The sequence below is a fragment of the Ovis aries genome, chromosome 9 (assembly GCF_016772045.2).
Source record: "Ovis aries strain OAR_USU_Benz2616 breed Rambouillet chromosome 9, ARS-UI_Ramb_v3.0, whole genome shotgun sequence".
In the NCBI taxonomy this organism is placed as follows: domain Eukaryota; kingdom Metazoa; phylum Chordata; class Mammalia; order Artiodactyla; family Bovidae; genus Ovis; species Ovis aries.
In genome coordinates this window covers 36,281,398-36,288,317 of record NC_056062.1, presented here as the reverse complement: position 1 = coordinate 36,288,317, position 6,920 = coordinate 36,281,398, and the positions used below count along the sequence as shown (strand labels likewise).

The 6,920-nt window shown below is 41.5% G+C and overlaps 1 non-coding gene across 1 annotated transcript; it reads right to left on the bottom strand.

The window, feature by feature from the left end:
- Window positions 1-5,470: 5,470 nt before the first annotated feature.
- Window positions 5,471-5,635, bottom strand: LOC114116499 (U1 spliceosomal RNA). The gene has a single exon (XR_003590403.1). It is a non-coding gene; the product is annotated as a U1 spliceosomal RNA (small nuclear RNA).
- Window positions 5,636-6,920: the final 1,285 nt, after the last annotated feature.

Genomic DNA, 6,920 nt, shown 5'->3' with positions numbered 1-6,920 from the left:
CCTTTATCTCGAATGCTTTTTCTAAGACAAACCGCAGAGCGGTCGTGGTGCTCTTTGTCGTTATTTAGTCGCTAAGTCTTGTCCGACTCTTTTGCTACCTCATGGACTACAGCCGGCCAGGCTCCTCTGTCCATGGGCTTCTCCAGGCAAGAATAGGAGAGCAAGTTGCCATGCCCTCCTTCAGGCAGTAACAGGTATTCCTGAATAAACTGTAAAAAAAAAAAAAAAAAAAAAATAGTTGTCTGCAACCCCAACAAAGAGGACAGCAGCTCATTACTCTTGTTGTTTTCATTAAAATGGCTATTGTTTGTATTTGTTGTTGTTGTTGAGTCCCTAACTAGTGTCTGACTCTTTGCTGACCCCATGGACTGTAGGCCACCAGGCTCCCCTATCCATGGGATTTCCCAGGCAAGAATACTGGAGTGGGTAGTCATTTCCTCCTCCAGGGGATCTTCCTGATCTTCTGGACCCAGGGATGGAATCAGGGTCTCCTGCATTGGCAGCTAGATTCTTTACCACTGAGCCACCAGAGAAGCCCCCTGGTGGTTTCAGGACCTACCTTATCTCCTTACAGGGTTACTGGGCTTACTTTAACAGTTCCATGGTACTGCACTTTTTCAAATTTGTTATTTGTAAAACCAGGTTTTCCAAAGCAGAACTGAATTCGAAAATGCCAAAATTCTTGATACTCAAATAACATGCTCCATACCCACCACCTAAATTTAAACTACCAACAGTTAATTTTGTTCCCATATTAAATAAGTGAAAACATTAAAAAAAGATTAATTTTTCCTTCCTCCTCCAAAACCTACTTGTTTCTAATGACCTTCACACATAGAACTCTCGAATTGAGATAAATTTAGTTTTGTAGGAATAATATGTTAAATGAGTTCTTGTGATATTTTGAACTTGTGTAATTTTGCTAAAATATTTCTGAACTGGGTCCCTTTTCCAGTTATCTGCATGAGACAACAAGGAAAGATTACATGATGTGAGAAGAAATAATAACCTTGAGGAACAGTAAAATTTAACATTGGGATGGAGGAAAGCAGACAAGGAGAACCAGATTCCCATCCTAGAAATCAAGGCCATGGTTGCTGGTAGATGGGTTTAAAACAATGAGGTGAGTGAACCCAGTTTTTAGGACAAAGTTGACTTCTGTTCAGCGATAACACTTTCAGCAAGGGCTTTAGGTAGGAGCTACTGCTGTTCAGTAGCTAAGTTGGGTTCCGCTCTTTGTGATCCCATGGACTGCAGCATGCCAGTCTTCCCTGTCCTTCACTGTCTCCCAGAGTTCACTCAAACTCATGTCCACTGAGTCAGTGATGCTATCCAACCATCTCATCCTCTGCCACCTCCTTCTCCTCTTGCCCTCAGTCTTTCCCAGCATCAGGGTCTTTTCCAATGAGTTGGCTCTTTGCATCAGATGGCCAACGTATTGGAGCTTCAGCATCAGTCCTTCTAATGAATATTCAGAGTTGATTTCCTTTAGGATTGCCTGGTTTGATCTCCTTGCAGTCCAAAGGACTCTCAAGAGTCTTCTCCAACACCACAGTTCAAAAGCATCAATTCTTTGGTGCTCAGTCTTCTTTATGGTCCAACTTTTACACCCATACATGACTAATGGGAAAACCATAGCTGTGACTATATGGACCTTTGTCAGCAAAGTGATGTCTCTATGATGTAGGAGCTGTGCTTGGTCTTTAAAGAATGAAGTGACTGGATCAGGTCATTAGGACAAAGTTGACTTGCCTTTAACAACACCACTTTGAGCAACAGCTTGATATAGAAGCTATGCTTGGATTGTTGAGGCAGAAGGGAGAAGCAGAAACGTTTAGAGAGGGTGAGATGCACAGAAGTGTTTTGCGATTGCTGGTTTGGTTGAGTTTACGTTTAGGATAAGAGAAGTGAGTTTATCTGTGAAAGAAGCAAGAGGAGACAGTGATGACCAGTGAGATTTTAAGAACTTGTGGAAGAAATGAAAAGGAACGCCAGAGGAAAGAGACTGTGGCCTTGGAGAGGAAGAATGTCTCTTTCTGGATGTGGGCAGAGGGCAGGACAACTGCCACCACAGATGAGACTTTAAGCAGGAGGAAGAGGGACTGGGGAAGTTCACATCCGTGGACTTCCACTTTCTTCTGTTAAGAGAGATTGAGAGTAGGGGGTCCACAGAGTGAGGTGATGGGTTAGAACTATTCTCTAGGGAAGCAAAAAGAAGCTGTCTACAACTGCATGGTATTGGTCCAGTGCTTTGGGCTCTGTCTACAAAGCTGGGGACAAACCAGCCACAGACCCATACCAACAAAAGCTTCCCTCTGTGAATGGTAGCAACGGGAGTTCATGCTTGACATGTTTAAAATACAGTGGATTGAAGAAATTACAGAGGATCAGTTTGTTATGCCAGATGTGTTAAAACAAGATTTGAACTATGCTGAAATACCTTATTTCAGATAAGCCATGGAAAGATACCTGTTAAAAGCATTTTTAAATAAATTCTGGAATTCAGTTCCCCAAATGAACATGGCCACAGCTCGATCCAAACATCTTCCCTGCTCCTGGGAACCACATAGAGTGACACAGAGAAAAGGGGCACTCAGTCGTGTCCGACTCTTTGTGACCCCATGAATCGCAGCACACCAGGCCTCCCTGTCCATCACTAACTCCTGGAGTTCACTCAGACTTACGTCCATCGAGTCAGTGATGCTATCCAGCCATCTCATCCTCTGTCATCCCCTTCTCCTCCTGCCCCCAATCCATCCCAGCATCAGAGTCTTTTCCAATGAGTCAACTCTTCGCATGAGATGGCCAAAGTACTGGAGTTTCAGCTTTAGCATCATTCCTTCCAAAGAAATCCCAGGGCTGATCTCTTTCAGAATGGACTGGTTGGATCTCCTTGTAGTCCAAGCAACTCGCAAGAGTCTTCTCCAACACCACAGTTCAAAAGCATGAGTCTTCGGTGCTCAGATTTCTTCACAGTCCAACTCTCACATCCATACATGAGGGACCTTGTAAACCCCGCGGTCAGGAATACTAAAAGACAGAGAAAATGTATAGACTCCAAATGTCAGCAGTGATGCCTAATGACTGGAAGAGCTTGCCAGGAAAGAAAGCAGGGAGCCATGGCGGGTGGCTCAGGGGAGGACCTTGTCATGGTAGATACCTGAAAGACTTTGCAAAAATACATGCTCTGAAGAGCAGGTGGCCATGTAGAGGGCACAAGTTGAGGATGAAACTCCTGATAATAGGGGTGAGATCATACAGAGCTAAGCTTACAAGAGTTATGAGAGAGCAAAAGAGAACAGAGAGTGTTGAGGAGGGTCTACCCACTGCTGAGCTCGGAAAGCAGTTAACTGAGAGGGTCACTGGGTATGGGGTCAGGAAACACAAGACAGGCACAGAAGCCCCCTGATAAACACAGAGAAATGAAAAACTTTCCCAGGGTCACACAGCTAAGTGATGGGCCAGAACCCATGTCCTTAACCATTCTACTTCACTCAGGGAATACCCTGCTCTTAACTTCATGATTTCAAACGTTTAAATGTATTTTATCTAATTCACAAAAGTCAACCAAGAAAATTGCTGTTGCGGGCAATACTTGCTACAACATTAGGACGGCATCATTGGGGATGGTTTTTAAAGGGAAACAGGTATCTGAGAAAAATAGTATGGTGCCCAGTGCTGACAGAGGAGGCAGATATAGAGTGTACTTGGGGCCTCCCTGGTGGCTCAGTGGTGAAGAATCGACCTGCCAATGCAGCAGATGCAGGTTCACTCCCTGAGTCGGGAAGATCCCCTGGAGAAGGAAATGGCAACCCACTCCAGTATTCTTGCCTGGAAAATTCCACAGTTAGAGGAGCCTGGTGGGCTACAGTTCATGGGGTTGCAAAGACTTGAACACAGCTTAGCGACTGAGCATACATGCATTAAATGGGAGCAGACAGCTCAGTTTATTTCTTTTATAAAAAATCCTTTAATATGAAAGAGGAAAAAAAAATTTATCCTTAGAGACCTATATGAAAGGCACTATTGGTTACTTGAAAAAAAACAAGGTTTATTTTTTTTTAACTAGAAAAAAATTTTTTAACCTAGTATAGAGAGCTTTGAAGTTAAACCTATGGTAATAGATTAAAATTAATTAGGAAAATTGATATATAAAGATAAATGAATTTCTCAGAAACCAGGAGAAAAGCAAAATACATTGAAAATAGCAAGACAAGGCAATGGGAGGCTCAGTCTGGGAAGACTAATATCCAAATTTTAGAAGTTCTAGGAAGAGAAAAACATAGAAAATAGGATAAAAGAATCAACAATTTAGAAAACAAAACCTTCCAGATTGAAAAGATGATTTCCCAGACAATGAATGAAAACACACTACAAGAAGGCATATCACCATAAGATTTTGGAACAGTAGGGGCAATGAGAAAGTCCTGAAAACCTCCAGGAATTTTATTTAAAATCCAGATCACATACCAAAGATAAGAATCCTGAAAGATAATGGAGGCTACTACTTACAAAATTCTGAGGGAAAATCATTTCCAACGTAGCATTCTATACCCAGCCAAACAATCAACTGAATGGACAAGCTGACCAAAGGCCTCTCCACACACGCAAGATCTCACAATTTGACTTCTGTGCACCTTTTCTCAGGAAACTACTTGAGGGTTTACTCCACCAAAAGTGAGTATATAAACCAAAGAAGAAGAAAAAGAAAACATAGGATCCAGGAAATCAGTACAATACAGAGACAAAGGGCAAAGCTGATGGTGAGTAAAGATCACAAGCAGCCTGGAGCAGGTCTGAAGACTCAAAGACGATAAAGTAAATGAATATCCGTGTTTGAATGGACTGAAAGAATACTTCCATAATTTGAAGAGAGTCTGGATTTAACTTAATGATGAGTACAGAGGAAACAAAGCAAATAAAACAGAAAGTTTATTAGCCTTTAGGGGGCATGAAATATTGGGCAACACGAGAAAAGCCAGTTTTCATAAGAAATGATTCAGTTCAAAATAGCCTTGTAGAGTTCTAATGATGTAATACAGTATGTTGATCTAATCAGAACTATAACATAAAAATGATGAAAGGAAGAATGGAGAAAGAATTATGACTATAGAGAACAGGAACAGGAGTGATCCTAAGTTTCCAAAGAGAGAAGTCACTAAACAATAACTGAAACTAAACAAATCAAGAAGAGTCTACATAAGCACACTATTTAGAGGTGCTGACTTAGACAACAAAACTGATAGCAAAAAGTTAAAAGTGGTTGGGAGAGGCTAAGAGTTTGTGTGACATCCTAGAGGGATTTGGGGGTGTGGTGGGTGGTGGTAATAATTCTAGTGCAACTATTTGACTCTTTGATGTCCATGTATAATTGATGAAAATCAAGACGAAATTCAACAATAAAAAAAAAAATGAGTGTGTGGCTAGGTCTTAGGAGAAGATGGACGATAGGGACGTATTTTTTTTTTTTTAGGGGATAGTGTGAACACAGTCCCCTACTACCACAAATTATGTGGTTGAGATTCCCACATTTGGGAAAGTCACAGAGGTCAGCACATCAGGAGTGCAATGGGTGAGCCTCACCCTGGGAAAACCACCTTCCTGATCATGGTTCTCTCTCCTGCCAGGTAAGTATGATAGGGACATATTTTAATGTGGTTTTTCTATGAAAAGAATTTTAAGAAACAAACAATATCAAAGTGATTGAACTAAATATTTTTTGATTATGCTGATACATGTGTATCAACTCACATACTTTCTTTATAATAGAGTAATAAAACAGGACAGTCATCCCCAAAAGACTAAAAGAAAAACGCAAGCCACCCATTCAGCTAAGGAAAGCAGAAGCAGCCAAGGACTGAACTAAAGCAAGACAGCTTCCTGAACACTGCTGGATAGGGCATCAGATTACAAAAAGGGAAAACCTAAAGGTCTATGGAATAATAGAGTGCAGCCAGAAGAAATTTAAAGGGAAAGGAGAAAGAAAAAAACCTTGACAGAATAATGGCAACCAATGCCAGAAGCCAGTCCTCTTACAGAGGAGTCGAGTTACAGAGTCTCCCTGGCTTCAAAACTGGAAGTAGACCTTGCCCCTTTTTGGAACGGTAAATCATATTAGAACACACTGTACTGTCCGTCTGACCGAATATTTGTCAAACAGTGAGTAATTGTGAAGTCCTTAAGAAATTTCAATTCTGCCACAAGATGGAGAATAAGAATCTTTTTTAAAGACAGAAAAAATAACCTGTTTTCTCCCCTATTTCTCAAGCGAATGTCATGACAAGGGTCACGCTCGTCTACTCTGGGTAGATCATGTGACCATCACTCACTGTCTCCTGGAATGTTTCTTTCCACAATTATTTCTGAATTTCCTGCTATCGTGGATTTCTCTGGTGGCTCAGTGGTAAAGAATCTGCTTGTCAATGCAGGAGATGCTGGTTTCATCCCTGGGTCGGGAAGATCCCCTGGAGAAGGCAATGGAAACCCGCTCCTGCATTTTTACCTGGGTAATCCCATGGACAGAAGAGCCTGGCAGGCTATAGTCCATGGGGGTCACAAAGAGTCGGACATGACTCAGCATCTAAACAACAACACGTCTACTATCCAGTATTGGTTTTAGTTAGATTTGAGGACAACTTTTAGATTACATTTATCAGCATTCTTCCCACTCTCCATATTTTACAGATTTCTCTTTAGGCAACAAAAATCTAATTTTAAAGAAGTTTTTTTTTCCTCCTAATTCTCTGAAGAGGGTCCCAGAGTCAGATCTTTATTTGGAACTCACAACCCGGCAGGTACTTGATGAGTAGAGGGACCCCCATGACTGGTGTTTTATTTGTGAAACTGAAAGTGAAAGTCACTCAGTCATGTCAGACTCTCTGCGACCCAGTGAACTATACAGTCCATGGAATTCTCCAACC